General features: G+C 25.7%; 1 long non-coding RNA gene across 1 annotated transcript; it reads left to right on the plus strand.

The window, feature by feature from the left end:
• The first annotated feature begins 4,791 nt into the window (after positions 1 to 4,791).
• On the plus strand, positions 4,792 to 5,817 carry LOC133666756 (uncharacterized). Its single transcript, XR_009831338.1, has 3 exons — positions 4,792 to 4,863; positions 4,996 to 5,328; positions 5,490 to 5,817. It is a non-coding gene; the product is annotated as an uncharacterized LOC133666756 (long non-coding RNA).
• Positions 5,818 to 18,013: the final 12,196 nt, after the last annotated feature.

Below are 18,013 nucleotides of genomic sequence, written 5' to 3' on the forward strand. Positions count from 1 at the left end.
TAATCTCTTCTTATGTTTGTATACTCATTCATTATTTTTATATTATAAGATTAAATTCTTTCATATGTTGCAACATATAAGGCAAGAATTTAACATTGTAATACATAAATAATGAATAAAACATAAAACATAAAAGGAAATATAATATAATTATTATAATGTAGAGAGAATGGAAACATAGGAGAAGAATTTAATCTTAAAATAAAGAAAATCCAAAAGAACTAAAACATAAAATATTTAACACAAGTGTTATCCTAATCTAGATAATATAAAAACATTTAAATAAAACATAGCAAAATTTAAAATGTTAAATTCTTTTTTTATATGTTGTAGTTTTACTAGATTTACTCTAATAATTATTAATTATTATGTTTTAGTTCTTTTTAGACTTTGCCAACTTCAAGATTAATTAATTTGTTCTTCTATGTTCCAATTTTTTTTTTGTTTTATAATAGTTAACTTCTATATTATAATCTCTTCTTATGTTTGTATACTCATTCATTATTTTTATATTATAAGATTAAATTCTTTCATATGTTGCAACATATAAGGCAAGAATTTAACATTGTAATACATAAATAATGAATAAAACATAAAAAGGAAATATAATATAATTATTATAAAGTAGAAAGAATGGAAACATAGGAGAAGAATTTAATCTCAAAATAAAGAAAATCTAAAATAACTAAAACAAAATATTTAACACAAGTGTTATCCTAATCTAGATAATACAAAAATATTTAAATAAAACATAGCAAAATTTAAAATATTAAATTCTTTTTTTATATGTTGTAGCTTTATTAGATTTACTCTCTAATAATTACTAATTATTATGTTTTAGTTCTTTTAGACTTTGCCAACTTCAAGATTAATTAATTTCTTCTATGTTCCAATTTTTTTTTTGTTTTATAATAGTTAACTTCTATATTATAATCTCTTCTTATGTTTGTATACTCATTCATTATTTTTATATTATAAGATTAAATTCTTTCATATGTTGCAACATATAATGCAAGAATTTAACATTGTAATACATAAATAATGAATAAAATATAAAAAGAAAATATAGTATAGTTATTATAAAGTAGAAAGAATTGGAAACATAGGAGAAGAATTTAATCTCAAAATAAAGAAAATCTAAAAGAACTAAAACATAAAGAGAAATATTTAACATAAGTGTTATCCTAATCTAGATAATATAAAAACATTTAAATAAAACATAGCAAAATTTAAAATATTAAATTCTTTTTTTATATGTTGTAGCTTTATTAGATTTACTCTCTAATAATTACTAATTATTACGTTTTAGTTCTTTTTAGACTTTGCCAACTTCAAGATTAATTAATTTGTTCTTCTATGTTCCAATTTTTTTTTGTTTTATAATAGTTAACTTCTATATTATATTCTCTTCTTATGTTTGTATATTTATTCATTATTTTTATATTATAAGATTAAATTCTTTCATATGTTGCAACATATAATGCAAGAATTTAACATTGTAATACATAAATAATGAATAAAATATAAAAAGAAAATATAGTATAGTTATTATAAAGTAGAAAGAATTGGAAACATAGGAGAAGAATTTAATCTCAAAATAAAGAAAATCTAAAAGAACTAAAACATAAAGAGAAATATTTAACACAAGTGTTATCCTAATCTAGATAATACAAAAACATTTAAATAAAACATAACAAAATTTAAAATGTTAAATTCTTTTTTTATATGTTGTAGCTTTATTAGATTTACTCTCTAATAATTACTAATTATTACGTTTTAGTTCTTTTTAGACTTTGCCAACTTCAAGATTAATTAATTTGTTCTTCTTTATTAGATTTACAATTCTATGTTACAATTTTTTTTTTGTTTTATAATAGTTGAGTTGTATATTATATTCTCTTCTTATGTTTGTATATTTATTCATTATTTTTATATTATAAGATTAAATTCTTTCATATATTGCAAACATATAAGAGAAGAATTTAATTATTGTAATATATAAATAATGAATAAATCATGAAAAGAAAATATAATATAAAAATTAATTGTTGCAAAGTAAAAAGGATTGAAACACAGTAGAAGAATTGAATTAATCTCAAAGTTTAAAAAATTTAAAAAATAAATATAATATAAAAATAAGAAAAGTATTTAACAGAAGTATTACTTAAATCAAAAAAAGAAAAAAAATGTTTACACAAGACAATTAAATTTTGCAAATATATGATATTAAATTTTACATATATGTTTATATATATTCTAATTCAATATATTTCTATTTTAACATTTGTGTTAAATTTTTTTTTAATGCTTTAGATTTTTAGATTTAGATCTTTTTTAACTTTGAGGTTAAATTGTTCTCTTTTATATTTTAATCTCTTTTTATTTTATAACAGTCAAATAATTTTTATGTTATTTTCTTTTTTGTATTTTATTCATTATTTATGTATTATAATTTTTTATTTTTTATAAACATTTTTCCAATTCAATTAATATAATATGTGTTGAATTTTATTTATATTCTTGAAATTTTTATATTTATTTAACTTTTATGTTAATCTTGTTTTATATTTCAATTCTCTTCAGATTTTGTTTAATTATGAATAATTATAAAATATCTTATTTGTCTTTTCTAATCTCTTTGAAGCTTAAATAATTTAAATAATTGAACATTAAATAATTTTTTTGTTTTTTCAAATTCAATTAATTGTTATGTTAAATATTTTTTTGTGTTTTAAGATTTTCTGTTTAATATTTGATATTTGATATTTATGTTACATTGCTCCCTTTTATTTTTTTAATTTAATGTCTTAAATTTATTTATTTTAAAATTAAATTGAATCTTTCTGTTTTAATTATAATAAATTTAATTTTACACTGTGTTATACTATGTTATGTTTTATAATCTTTTCATTTTTGCAATTTTTATGAATTTTTTATGAATTTATTTAAGTTTTTTTCTTAAATTTCTTTCTTGTTTTTTTTTTTTATTTTAAATTTGATTAATCTTCATATTAAATTCTTTCTTTATACTATAATGTTTTATTCAATTTAATAATTTTTAAATTAATAATTATATTAATAAATTTGTTATATTTCTAATTAATATATTTTTGCAGGATTCTAATGTTACGAGTAAAAAACAAGTAATATATATTATATAAAATTTAAATTTTCCGCGCGATTTTAAAATGAATAAATAAGCGTCATGCGCCAGCCAATCAGAACGTTGCTCTGTTGGAGACGTGAGACGAATCAGTGCGCATCATTTTGCGCATTATAGTGCGCAGGCGTCAGTCTACAGTTGGAAATCGTGACAAGAGGACGGATCGTCGCAAATTCGGATTATGAAGTAAATTATTTTACTGTTATTACTTCCAAATTTATGAATTATTGCTAATTTAGTTTTTTAAATAATCCATTCAGTGTAGTGAAAACAAAATTAATTAGTGTTTTGTGTCTTTTTGTGTCTTTTTCTTCGATTGTTCATTTGGCGTCTACTGCGTCATTACGAATAGTCTCGGTATCGAAATATTTCGAGACAGAATTTGAAATGGTATATCGGTTTTTTTAATATAATTTTTATTGTATACGTTTATTTTACATTCTTGATCTTTATTTTTTATCATTTTAGTCGTATTAAAAGAAATTTTTACGATTCGTATCATTTCGTGAAATGGAATTATTCAAGGTCGTATATTTTTCCGAATATACATACGTATATATCGTGTGCAACGTCTCGCGTGTGTGTTTACTGTTTACTTTTTTTGATCTATCGTTTGTATTTTGCTCGAGGCTAGAAACAATCCTTATAACATTGTGCTTCCAAGAAATTGGATTCGTGTCCAAACATGTTTCGACTTGTCGAACGTATCCCCTCTCCTTGTTATTATTTCAATGCGCAGAAGCGAAGCGCGAAGAGACATTATTCGTTGATTCGTCGTAGGGATTAGAAGTTAGAAATTTTCTCGAGACGTGTATTCTATTTAGTGCGTAATATTTTAATATTATTCTTTTTATAATTATTTTTTTTCTTCATTTATACATTTGTATTTAATTGAAAATATCTTTATTCAATATTTAATCATTAGAATAGATAATTCTTTGACAACTCAAATCATTTTGAGTTCCTTATTCATCATATAATTCAAGTGTCGAATTTAATAAGATAACTTAGGTGAGTTTTTATTTGATTTGATTGTTGTGATCTTGTGACTTTAACGTAATTTAATTTCATACATTTTATTCATTTATTTAGAAGTTTTGATTTCTTTTTGTACAGGTTTAGTTGGTAGTGTCATGATAGATCTCCGAAGGCGGGAAAAATTCCAATATGGACGCCATGTCTTTCGTGATGACGTGATAAAATTTTACATTTCGTATGTATAAATTTTTATTTTGTTTTATTGGATCTCAAATATTCATAAACAATTGGTAACATTTTTATACACAATTCGTAACCAATTAAAATAAAAAAGCAGTATTTTCAAGAACAAATGTTCGATAGGAAAAAGAAAAAGAAAAATATCAAAAAGATATTGTTTCTTGTTCTAGTCCTCACCCCATTACTAATTTAATATTAATTTCAGAAAATATTTGTGACCGCGCGCAATGCGGTTAATAGAATCAGTGTTTGCTTCGTCAGTAGTATTTTTAATATTTTTAGAGCACAATAGCTCTGATTAAATTTATTTAGAATAAACAAAGAATCGCGAAGATAGAATCAGTGTTTTTCGCCGATTAATTTATACGGACGCGTTATTAGTTTCTTATTTTTATTTTGTTTTTACAAATATTCGTTTTCGGTACAGAGTAAAGTCAGTGCTTCTCTCAAGAGAATAAGGCGATCATCCATCACGCGAAGAGGTAAGGAAAATCATTAGATTCTCACTTTTTAGATTTTATATTAAAATTTCATTTTTTTACTATCGCGAGATTTTAGATAACTGTTATATTTGTAAGAAAAAATTACATACAATATTTCACGTTTTATTACAGATGCTGATAATCTGCTCTTCATGAAAGCTTTTCTTGGATAATATTTAATCTTAAAAAATATTTGTGACCGCGCGCAATGCGGTTAATAGAATCAGTGTTTGCTTCGTCAGTAGTATTTTTAACATTTTTTAGAGCACAATAGCTCTGATTAAATTTAATTAGAATAAACAAAGGATCGCGAAGATAGAATCAGTGTTTGTTCGCCGATTAATTTATACGGACGCGTTATTAGTTTCTTATTTTTATTTTGTTTTTACAAATATTCGTTTTCGGTACAGAGTAAAGTCAGTGCTTCTCTCAAGAGAATAAGGCGATCATCCATCACGCGAAGAGGTAATTATTTTTTACTACCAAAATTTTTATTTTTTTAAATAAAAGTTAATTAGAATTTCAATACATATCATTGTTATATATTGTAATCTAATAGTTTGATATTTCAAATAATTATTTCAAATAATCAGAATCGTGTTTTAAATTATGTTGTTTTGTCATAGATTTCTTTCCTCCTCCTACCTGATGGCAGCCTTCTTCTCGATGACTTCTAGGTCAGAACACAGCGAAGCCGTTCGTCGCATCGTATGGTGAGTCGCATGGTTTTTGGTTCCTCTGGTCGCTCAATCATGTCGTAGGATGAGAGATCCGAATCGACACGAGTGACTGGTTGTATACGTAGAATTTTGCACGAGCACAATGATCGCGGGTATTTATTTATAATACCCGTGAGTAGTAACAATTATTTCTTTTGTGATTTATTAGTTCAGGCTAGAGTCTTCTTATGCATCGCGTTTTTGATTAATAATATTTAGCGATTTTGTAAATTTTCTGCCAAAACATATAATAATTATTGTATTAGCATGATACGATAATTAGTTTGAAATTTTGGAATGAATTCAAAATTCTTCAGAGTAATATTTCAAGTTATTTGATCAATTTGATTATTGTGATTTTCATATAATAATTATATATAATTTCAATATGACTTGCAACACTTGTAGATAAATAAAATTCAATTTTCTCCGTACAAATATGAATTAAATTTTGTGCAAGAAGACATTTCGCGACAGGCAGATTTTAGAATCAGAGCAATAAGATTTGAATGTTATTCTTGTGACTTTGAAAATATGCTCTGATGAAGGAATCGCCTGAGGGTATTTCTATTAACATTTATTACAATGAAGAATTAAATTCTTTTAAATTCTTTTTAAATTCAATATGAAAAATTCAATAATTTATGCAATTAATAAAATGAAAGATAAATATATAGAGTCACAAATAGATTGAAATATAATAAGATAATTTAATATATATATATATATATTTATAATGCAAAATCAAAGAATATTAGCTCGTTAGATACAAAATGGATATATTAATATTTTTTAGCTCAGGATTTTCAGGTTTAACCCTTTCCATGTTCATTGCCAGGAACTCACTCACGTGCCCAGGTGTTACTTGAGTGAAGGAGAGGCAATGGGTATGATGACCTAGTTCATAAGTTAATACAAATTTTTTAGCGACTGACGATGCGTTAGTGTATCGTGCACGACGTACTTTCCACATTGTGTGTGTGTGTGTGGTTAGGCTGTGGAATTGCGTCGTTCCAATTTACTATTTCTTTCATTATTCAATCACAATTTACAATAAAAATTTACGAAAGTAGTAAAAATGGCAATTAAGTATTGCGAATAATAAATAATAATAAATAGCAAGATTATTAATCTTTAATCTCAAATTACAATAATTATACAATTTTGATTACATTGACAATAATGATACCGTTTAGTCTGGTGACTAAACACTAATATTTTAGAAAACATTACATATTCATAAATATTCAGAAATATAGAATTAAAATGTATATACACGCGTTTTTGAGATCGCGTTTCACGCAATGGTCGCTAGCCATCGTCAGTCGATTTCAGGAAAATGGTACGTAAAGTTAGAGTGTGCGAGTAGTGTGCCAAGCCCGGGTGTCGGAGACGTCCCGGGACGTTTTCCCTAGTGTAGGCTTTTGCGCCCGGGTATTATGCGTGAGAATCGTGGAATGAGTGTGTTGGTGTGCCTGTTTTGCCATCTTTTAAATATAGAGTTAGGTAGGATAGGTAGTATACTTCTGGTATGTCTGTTAATTATAAGTAGGTAGGGCCGGGCAGGTTGTCACAGTCTCTGATCGGGTAGGCGCGTTTTCGCGTGACAATCTGTTTCAGGGAATAAAATTTGAAAAATCGAGGGTGAAGTTGAGACGAATGGAGAACAATGCCATTCGTCTCTGGCTTTGCTCATCGATTTTTCGAATTTCGCGGTCGCGGTCGTGATTTGTTTTCGAAACGAACGTTGCGCTCGAGATTCTGTACATGTTCGGAGAATGATCATTACGATCGTTGGTCGTCCATGTGCACTTAGCTTTCGCGATTTAGTCCCTTTTTTATTTTTTTCTTTGATTTGCGATTAGTGAATTTCGAGCCTAGATTTAAGTTTCAGCGGGCATTGCGCCCGAAGGAGGAAGACCGAAGAGGCCCGACAAACTGTCACGAAGAGGGCTGCAACGAATGGCTTCTCATCTTTTGGATTTTATCCGAATCCAAAGAATGGGAAGTCATTGTTACTACTTTGTCATTGTGCTCGTTTTAGTAATACGTAGTATATGTTGTATCGTTTTGGCCAATTTGCATGCTGGTCCAACGTTGATCCAGTCATCATGGGCAAATCGCGATTTTGCATTAGTGTTACGATTGATTAATAACGGGTTGAATTAGAGTTGCGTTGTAATTTTCGCGTTTTTAAAGTAGAGTTGCGAATGACTATTAATTTCGTTTTGAATTAGTATTGCGATTAAACGATTTTTGCTGTAGTGTTACGATCAAATAACAATCGTGTTTATTATAATGTAGCATTTTATAAAATATTCAATAAGATTATTCTTAAATTTTTTTTTGTTCAAACTTTAATTAAAAATTACAAAGATATTAGATTCTAATTTATTTCTGTTTAATTTTTATTAAATTCATGTTCAAAATTAGTGTTGCGATGATGAATAATCGCGTTTTGTTAATAGTGTTGCGTAAATAAATAATCGCGTTTTGTAAGTAGTGTTGCGTCTACATAATGCCCAATTTTCTTCCACTTGAATTGTGGAAGCCGACTGCTGAATCACCTAATGCAAGCTAAGAAAGCTGCACAAGGGGGTGATAATACAACACAGCTGCTTTCAAGTGCAAGCTGCACCGGATTTCTCGTCATTAGTGTTGCGTATATTTAAATTTGAGTGCGTAGAGTAGTATTCCGTAAAGAATTAAAATTATCTATTTCGATCTATTTCCGGGAATTTTCCAATTTTTTTTTTTTTTTTTGTAAATTGTAAATTAATTTATTTTGCAAATATAATAAAGCACTCATCGCGATTGATCTTTCATAAAGATTAGTTTATTAGCGTTGCGATATAAAATGAATATTCCACTCACGGTTTGTTCGGATTTACATTGAGTGGAAAATATTTTTATTTTAGTGGCTCTTCAAGCTACTAAACTCATTTCTTTTTCAGCATCCTTTGTTCCATATGCCATTTGTTAAAGAAAATACTGCTATAACGTATCTGTTTTTTTTTGTAAAGGTTATTTTTAAACTTCTGAGAACTAACAATTACAATTTTAATATATTTATTATTGATATTGAAATTGTAATAATAAAGTTTAATAAATAACATGCATAAGCTATTAAAAATATAATATATATGAATATACGATTAGATTCTAAATTTTTTTTTCATTTTAATATTTCTACTGTTCCTTATTTTAAAAGTAGAATTTTATGAATATTCGAATTACCATTTGCATAAATTGAAATTCATGATCTTGATTTTTATTTTTTACAAAATTTTGCAAAAAATATTTTGCATTTATATTAAAAAATGAATCATACATGATTTCAATATAATCATGTGGTTTTCTTTCTTATCTTCATATTAGAATATTAAAATTTTCTATCTTTGATTTATTTAATCGGATATTATATGTATTATTTTTATTTTTCTTTTCAAAAATTCAAAAAATAATAATTTTATTCAATTATTACTAATTGAATGAAAAAGTAGAATTTTAAAAAATTAATTAAATTATTAATTTTTGTAAAATTTAAAAATAATAATTTCATTCAATTATTAAAATTATAAAACAATTCTTATGTATAATATATTTTCTTTTCAGCTATCAATTTTTTTATTATTAATAATTCAGTAAATTAATTTGTTTCAGATAAATTAATTCAAGGAGTACCAGTTGTATATTTTAATATTTATTATCATCTCAAATATATGATTGAAAAGAGAATTTTTAATCTTTTTTCTATAACATGAATTATAGAAAAGTGATTAAAACTTTAAGTTTATTATTAATTGAATAATAATAATTTTACTAATTCTTTATAGTTTGATTTGTTTCAGGTTTTACCATAGGATCAATTGAAGAGGATTCATATTTCATATAACATCTCTTTCCCTTTCCTTATCCCTTTCTCTATCTTTGATTATAACAAAAATTTTATTTAAGTAAGATATCTTATTAAATTTATATATATATATATATATATATATATATATATATATATATATATATATATAGTTTTTTTTTTTGATCATTTTAATTAAGATGAATTATTTTCTACTTCTATATTTTAATTTTTATTATTTTAAAATAAAGAACTTCTATATTATATTCTCTTCTTATGTTTGTATATTTATTCATTATTTTTATATTATAAGATTAAGTTCTTTCATATGTTGCAACATATAAGGGAAGAATTTAACATTGTAATACATAAATAATGAATAAAACATAAAAAGGAATATAATATAATTATTATAAAGTAGAAAGAATAGAAACATAGGAGAAGAATTTAATCTTAAAATAAAGAAAATCCAAAAGAACTAAAACATAAAGAGAAATATTTAACACAAGTGTTATCCTAATCTAGATAATATAAAAACATTTAAATAAAACATAGCAAAATTTAAAATGTTAAATTCTTTTTATATGTTGTAGTTTTACTAGATTTACTCTAATAATTATTAATTATTATGTTTTAGTTCTTTTTAGATTTTGCCAACTTCAAGATTAATTAATTTGTTCTTCTATGTTCCAATTTTTTTTTGTTTTATAATAGTTAACTTCTATAGTATAATCTCTTCTTATGTTTGTATACTCATTCATTATTTTTATATTATAAGATTAAATTCTTTCATATGTTGCAACATATAAGGCAAGAATTTAACATTGTAATACATAAATAGTGAATAAAACATAAAAAGGAATATAATATAATTATTATAAAGTAGAAAGAATAGAAACATAGGAGAAGAATTTAATCTTAAAATAAAGAAAATCCAAAAGAACTAAAACATAAAGAGAAATATTTAACACAAGTGTTATCCTAATCCAGATAATATAAAAACATTTAAATAAAACATAGCAAAATTTAAAATGTTAAATTCTTTTTTTATATGTTGTAGTTTTACTAGATTTACTCTAATAATTATTAATTATTATGTTTTAGTTCTTTTAGACTTTGCCAACTTCAAGATTAATTAATTTGTTCTTCTATGTTCCAATTTTTTTGTTTTATAATAGTTAACTTCTATATTATAATCTCTTCTTATGTTTGTATACTCATTCATTATTTTTATATTATAAGATTAAATTCTTTCATATGTTGCAACATATAAGGCAAGAATTAAACATTGTAATACATAAATAGTGAATAAAACATAAAAAGGGAATATAATATAATTATTATAAAGTAGAAAGAATAGAAACATAGGAGAAGAATTTAATCTTAAAATAAAGAAAATCCAAAAGAACTAAAACATAAAGAGAAATATTTAACACAAGTGTTATCCTAATCCAGATAATATAAAAACATTTAAATAAAACATAGCAAAATTTAAAATGTTAAATTCTTTTTTTATATGTTGTAGTTTTACTAGATTTACTCTAATAATTATTAATTATTATGTTTTAGTTCTTTTTAGACTTTGCCAACTTCAAGATTAATTAATTTGTTCTTCTATGTTACAATTTTTTTTTGTTTTATAATAGTTGAGTTGTATATTATATTCTCTTCTTATGTTTGTATATTTATTCATTATTTTTATATTATAAGATTAAATTCTTTCATATGTTGCAACATATAATGCAAGAATTTAACATTGTAATACATAAATAATGAATAAAATATAAAAAGAAAATATAGTATAGTTATTATAAAGTAGAAAGAATTGGAAACATAGGAGAAGAATTTAATCTCAAAATAAAGAAAATCTAAAAGAACTAAAACATAAAGAGAAATATTTAACACAAGTGTTATCCTAATCTAGATAATACAAAAACATTTAAATAAAACATAACAAAATTTAAAATGTTAAATTCTTTTTTTATATGTTGTAGCTTTATTAGATTTACTCTCTAATAATTACTAATTATTACGTTTTAGTTCTTTTTAGACTTTGCCAACTTCAAGATTAATTAATTTGTTCTTCTTTATTAGATTTACAATTCTATGTTATAATTTTTTTGTTTTATAATAGTTGAGTTGTATATTATATTCTCTTCTTATGTTTGTATATTTATTCATTATTTTTATATTATAAGATTAAATTCTTTCATATATTGCAAACATATAAGAGAAGAATTTAATTATTGTAATATATAAATAATGAATAAATCATGAAAAGAAAATATAATATAAAAATTAATTGTTGCAAAGTAAAAAGGATTGAAACACAGTAGAAGAATTGAATTAATCTCAAAGTTTAAAAAATTTAAAAAATAAATATAATGTAAAAATAAGAAAAGTATTTAACAGAAGTATTACTTAAATCAAAAAAAGAAAAAAAATGTTTACACAAGATAATTAAATTTTGCAAATATATGATATTAAATTTTACATATATGTTTATATATATTCTAATTCAATATATTTCTATTTTAACATTTGTGTTAAATTTTTTTTTAATGCTTTAGATTTTTAGATTTAGATCTTTTTTAACTTTGAGGTTAAATTGTTCTCTTTTATATTTTAATCTCTTTTTATTTTATAACAGTCAAATAATTTTTATGTTATTTTCTTTTTTTGTATTTTATTCATTATTTATGTATTATAATTTTTTTATTTTTTTATAAACATTTTTCCAATTCAATTAATATAATATGTGTTGAATTTTATTTATATTCTTGAAATTTTTTATATTTATTTAACTTTTATGTTAATCTTGTTTTATATTTCAATTCTCTTCAGATTTTGTTTAATTGAGTATAAAATATCTTATTTCTTTTCTAATCTCTTTGAAGCTTAAATAATTTAAATAATTGAACATTAAATAATTTTTTTGTTTTTCAAATTCAATTAATTGTTATGTTAAATATTTTTTTGTGTTTTAAGATTTTCTGTTTAATATTTGATATTTGATATTTATGTTACATTGCTCCCTTTTATTTTTTTAATTTAATGTCTTAAATTTATTTATTTTAAAATTAAATTGAATCTTTCTGTTTTAATTATAATAAATTTAATTTTACACTGTGTTATACTATGTTATGTTTTATAATCTTTTCATTTTTGCAATTTTTATGAATTTTTTTATGAATTTATTTAAGTTTTTTTCTTAAATTTCTTTCTTGTTTTTTTTTTTTATTTTAAATTTGATTAATCTTCATATTAAATTCTTTCTTTATACTATAACGTTATATTCAATTTAATAATTTTTAAATTAATAATTATATTAATAAATTTGTTATATTTCTAATTAATATATTTTTGCAGGATTCTAATGTTACGAGTAAAAAACAAGTAATATATATTATATAAAATTTAAATTTTCCGCGCGGTTTTAAAATGAATAAATAAGCGTCATGCGCCAGCCAATCAGAACGTTGCTCTGTTGGAGACGCGAGACGAATCAGTGCGCATCATTTTGCGCATTATAGTGCGCAGGCGTCAGTCTACAGTTGGAAATCGTGACAAGAGGACGGATCGTCGCAAATTCGGATTATGAAGTAAATTATTTTACTGTTATTACTTCCAAATTTATGAATTATTGCTAATTTAGTTTTTAAATAATCCATTCAGTGTAGTGAAAACAAAATTAATTAGTGTTTTGTGTCTTTTTGTGTCTTTTTCTTCGATTGTTCATTTGGCGTCTACTGCGTCATTACGAATAGTCTCGGTATCGAAATATTTCGAGACAGAATTTGAAATGGTATATCGGTTTTTTTAATATAATTTTTATTGTATACGTTTATTTTACATTCTTGATCTTTATTTTTATCATTTTAGTCGTATTAAAAGAAATTTTTACGATTCGTATCATTTTGTGAAATGGAATTATTCAAGGTCGTATATTTTTCCGAATATACATACGTATATATCGTGTGCAACGTCTCGCGTGTGTGTTTACTGTTTACTTTTTTGATCTATCGTTTGTATTTTGCTCGAGGCTAGAAACAATCCTTATAACATTGTGCTTCCAAGAAATTGGATTCGTGTCCAAACATGTTTCGACTTGTCGAACGTATCCCCTCTCCTTGTTATTATTTCAATGCGCAGAAGCGAAGCGCGAAGAGACATTATTCGTTGATTCGTCGTAGGGATTAGAAGTTAGAAATTTTCTCGAGATGTGTATTCTATTTAGTGCGTAATATTTTAATATTATTCTTTTTATAATTATTTTTTTTCTTCATTTATACATTTGTATTTAATTGAAAATATCTTTATTCAATATTTAATCATTAGAATAGATAATTCTTTGACAACTCAAATCATTTTGAGTTCCTTATTCATCATATAATTCAAGTGTCGAATTTAATAAGATAACTTAGGTGAGTTTTTATTTGATTTGATTGTTGTGATCTTGTGACTTTAACGTAATTTAATTTCATACATTTTATTCATTTATTTAGAAGTTTTGATTTCTTTTTGTACAGGTTTAGTTGGTAGTGTCATGATAGATCTCCGAAGGCGGGAAAAATTCCAATATGGACGCCATGTCTTTCGTGATGACGTGATAAAATTTTACATTTCGTATGTATAAATTTTTATTTTGTTTTATTGGATCTCAAATATTCATAAACAATTGGTAACATTTTTATACACAATTCGTAACCAATTAAAATAAAAAAGCAGTATTTTCAAGAACAAATGTTCGATAGGAAAGAAGAAGAAAAATATCAAAAGATATTGTTTCTTGTTCTAGTCCTCACCCCATTACTAATTTAATATTAATTTCAGAAAATATTTGTGACCGCGCGCAATGCGGTTAATAGAATCAGTGTTTGCTTCGTCAGTAGTATTTTTAATATTTTTTAGAGCACAATAGCTCTGATTAAATTTATTTAGAATAAACAAAGAATCGCGAAGATAGAATCAGTGTTTTTTCGCCGATTAATTTATACGGACGCGTTATTAGTTTCTTATTTTTATTTTGTTTTTACAAATATTCGTTTTCGGTACAGAGTAAAGTCAGTGCTTCTCTCAAGAGAATAAGGCGATCATCCATCACGCGAAGAGGTAAGGAAAATCATTAGATTCTCACTTTTTAGATTTTATATTAAAATTTCATTTTTTTTTACTATCGCGAGATTTTAGATAACTGTTATATTTGTAAGAAAAATTACATACAATATTTCACGTTTTATTACAGATGCTGATAATCTGCTCTTCATGAAAGCTTTTCTTGGATAATATTTAATCTTAAAAAATATTTGTGACCGCGCGCAATGCGGTTAATAGAATCAGTGTTTGCTTCGTCAGTAGTATTTTTAACATTTTTTAGAGCACAATAGCTCTGATTAAATTTAATTAGAATAAACAAAGGATCGCGAAGATAGAATCAGTATTTGTTCGCCGATTAATTTATACGGACGCGTTATTAGTTTCTTATTTTTATTTTGTTTTTACAAATATTCGTTTTCGGTACAGAGTAAAGTCAGTGCTTCTCTCAAGAGAATAAGGCGATCATCCATCACGCGAAGAGGTAATTATTTTTTACTACCAAAATTTTTATTTTTTTAAATAAAAGTTAATTAGAATTTCAATACATATCATTGTTATATATTGTAATCTAATAGTTTGATATTTCAAATAATTATTTCAAATAATCAGAATCGTGTTTTAAATTATGTTGTTTTGTCATAGATTTCTTTCCTCCTCCTACCTGATGGCAGCCTTCTTCTCGATGACTTCTAGGTCAGAACACAGCGAAGCCGTTCGTCGCATCGTATGGTGAGTCGCATGGTTTTTGGTTCCTCTGGTCGCTCAATCATGTCGTAGGATGAGAGATCCGAATCGACACGAGTGACTGGTTGTATACGTAGAATTTTGCACGAGCACAATGATCGCGGGTATTTATTTATAATACCCGTGAGTAGTAACAATTATTTCTTTTGTGATTTATTAGTTCAGGCTAGAGTCTTCTTATGCATCGCGTTTTTGATTAATAATATTTAGCGATTTTGTAAATTTTCTGCCAAAACATATAATAATTATTGTATTAGCATGATACGATAATTAGTTTGAAATTTTTGGAATGAATTCAAAATTCTTCAGAGTAATATTTCAAGTTATTTGATCAATTTGATTATTGTGATTTTCATATAATAATTATATATAATTTCAATATGACTTGCAACACTTGTAGATAAATAAAATTCAATTTTCTCCGTACAAATATGAATTAAATTTTGTGCAAGAAGACATTTCGCGACAGGCAGATTTTAGAATCAGAGCAATAAGATTTGAATGTTATTCTTGTGACTTTGAAAATATGCTCTGATGAAGGAATCGCCTGAGGGTATTTCTATTAACATTTATTACAATGAAAAATTACAATGAATTCTTTTTTAAATTCTTTTTTAAATTCAATATGAAAAATTCAATAATTTATGCAATTAATAAAATGAAAGATAAATATATAGAGTCACAAATAGATTGAAATATAATAAGATAATTTAATATATATATATATATATTTATAATGCAAAATCAAAGAATATTAGCTCGTTAGATACAAAATGGATATATTAATAGTTTTTAGCTCAGGATTTTCAGGTTTAACCCTTTCCATGTTCATTGCCAGGAACTCACTCACGTGCCCAGGTGTTACTTGAGTGAAGGAGAGGCAATGGGTATGATGACCTAGTTCATAAGTTAATACAAATTTTTAGCGACTGACGATGCGTTAGTGTATCGTGCACGACGTACTTTCCACATTGTGTGTGTGTGTGTGGTTAGGCTGTGGAATTGCGTCGTTCCAATTTACTATTTCTTTCATTATTCAATCACAATTTACAATAAAAATTTACGAAAGTAGTAAAAATGGCAATTAAGTATTGCGAATAATAAATAATAATAAATAGCAAGATTATTAATCTTTAATCTCAAATTACAATAATTATACAATTTTGATTACATTGACAATAATGATACCGTTTAGTCTGGTGACTAAACACTAATATTTTAGAAAACATTACATATTCATAAATATTCAGAAATATAGAATTAAAATGTATATACACGCGTTTTTGAGATCGCGTTTCACGCAATGGTCGCTAGCCATCGTCAGTCGATTTCAGGAAAATGGTACGTAAAGTTAGAGTGTGCGAGTAGTGTGCCAAGCCCGGGTGTCGGAGACGTCCCGGGACGTTTTCCTAGTGTAGGCTTTTGCGCCCGGGTATTATGCGTGAGAATCGTGGAATGAGTGTGTTGGTGTGCCTGTTTTGCCATCTTTTAAATATAGAGTTAGGTAGGATAGGTAGTATACTTCTGGTATGTCTGTTAATTATAAGTAGGTAGGGCCGGGCAGGTTGTCACAGTCTCTGATCGGGTAGGCGCGTTTTCGCGTGACAATCTGTTTCAGGGAATAAAATTTGAAAAATCGAGGGTGAAGTTGAGACGAATGGAGAACAATGCCATTCGTCTCTGGCTTTGCTCATCGATTTTTCGAATTTCGCGGTCGCGGTCGTGATTTGTTTTCGAAACGAACGTTGCGCTCGAGATTCTGTACATGTTCGGAGAATGATCATTACGATCGTTGGTCGTCCATGTGCACTTAGCTTTCGCGATTTAGTCCCTTTTTTATTTTTTCTTTGATTTGCGATTAGTGAATCTCGAGCCTAGATTTAAGTTTCAGCGGGCATTGCGCCCGAAGGAGGAAGACCGAAGAGGCCCGACAAACTGTCACGAAGAGGGCTGCAACGAATGGCTTCTCATCTTTTGGATTTTATCCGAATCCAAAGAATGGGAAGTCATTGTTACTACTTTGTCATTGTGCTCGTTTTAGTAATACGTAGTATATGTTGTATCGTTTTGGCCAATTTGCATGCTGGTCCAACGTTGATCCAGTCATCATGGGCAAATCGCGATTTTGCATTAGTGTTACGATTGATTAATAACGGGTTGAATTAGAGTTGCGTTGTAATTTTCGCGTTTTTAAAGTAGAGTTGCGAATGACTATTAATTTCGTTTTGAATTAGTATTGCGATTAAACGATTTTTGCTGTAGTGTTACGATCAAATAACAATCGTGTTTATTATAATGTAGCATTTTATAAAATATTCAATAAGATTATTCTTAAATTTTTTTTTGTTCAAACTTTAATTAAAAATTACAAAGATATTAGATTCTAATTTATTTCTGTTTAATTTTTATTAAATTCATGTTCAAATTAGTGTTGCGATGATGAATAATCGCGTTTTGTTAATAGTGTTGCGTAAATAAATAATCGCGTTTTGTAAGTAGTGTTGCGTCTACATAATGCCCAATTTTCTTCCACTTGAATTGTGGAAGCCGACTGCTGAATCACCTAATGCAAGCTAAGAAAGCTGCACAAGGGGGTGATAATACAACACAGCTGCTTTCAAGTGCAAGCTGCACCGGATTTCTCGTCATTAGTGTTGCGTATATTTAAATTTGAGTGCGTAGAGTAGTATTCCGTAAAGAATTAAAATTATCTATTTCGATCTATTTCCGGGAA

The sequence above is a fragment of the Apis cerana genome, linkage group LG10, assembly GCF_029169275.1.
Source record: "Apis cerana isolate GH-2021 linkage group LG10, AcerK_1.0, whole genome shotgun sequence".
Lineage (NCBI taxonomy): Eukaryota > Metazoa > Arthropoda > Insecta > Hymenoptera > Apidae > Apis > Apis cerana.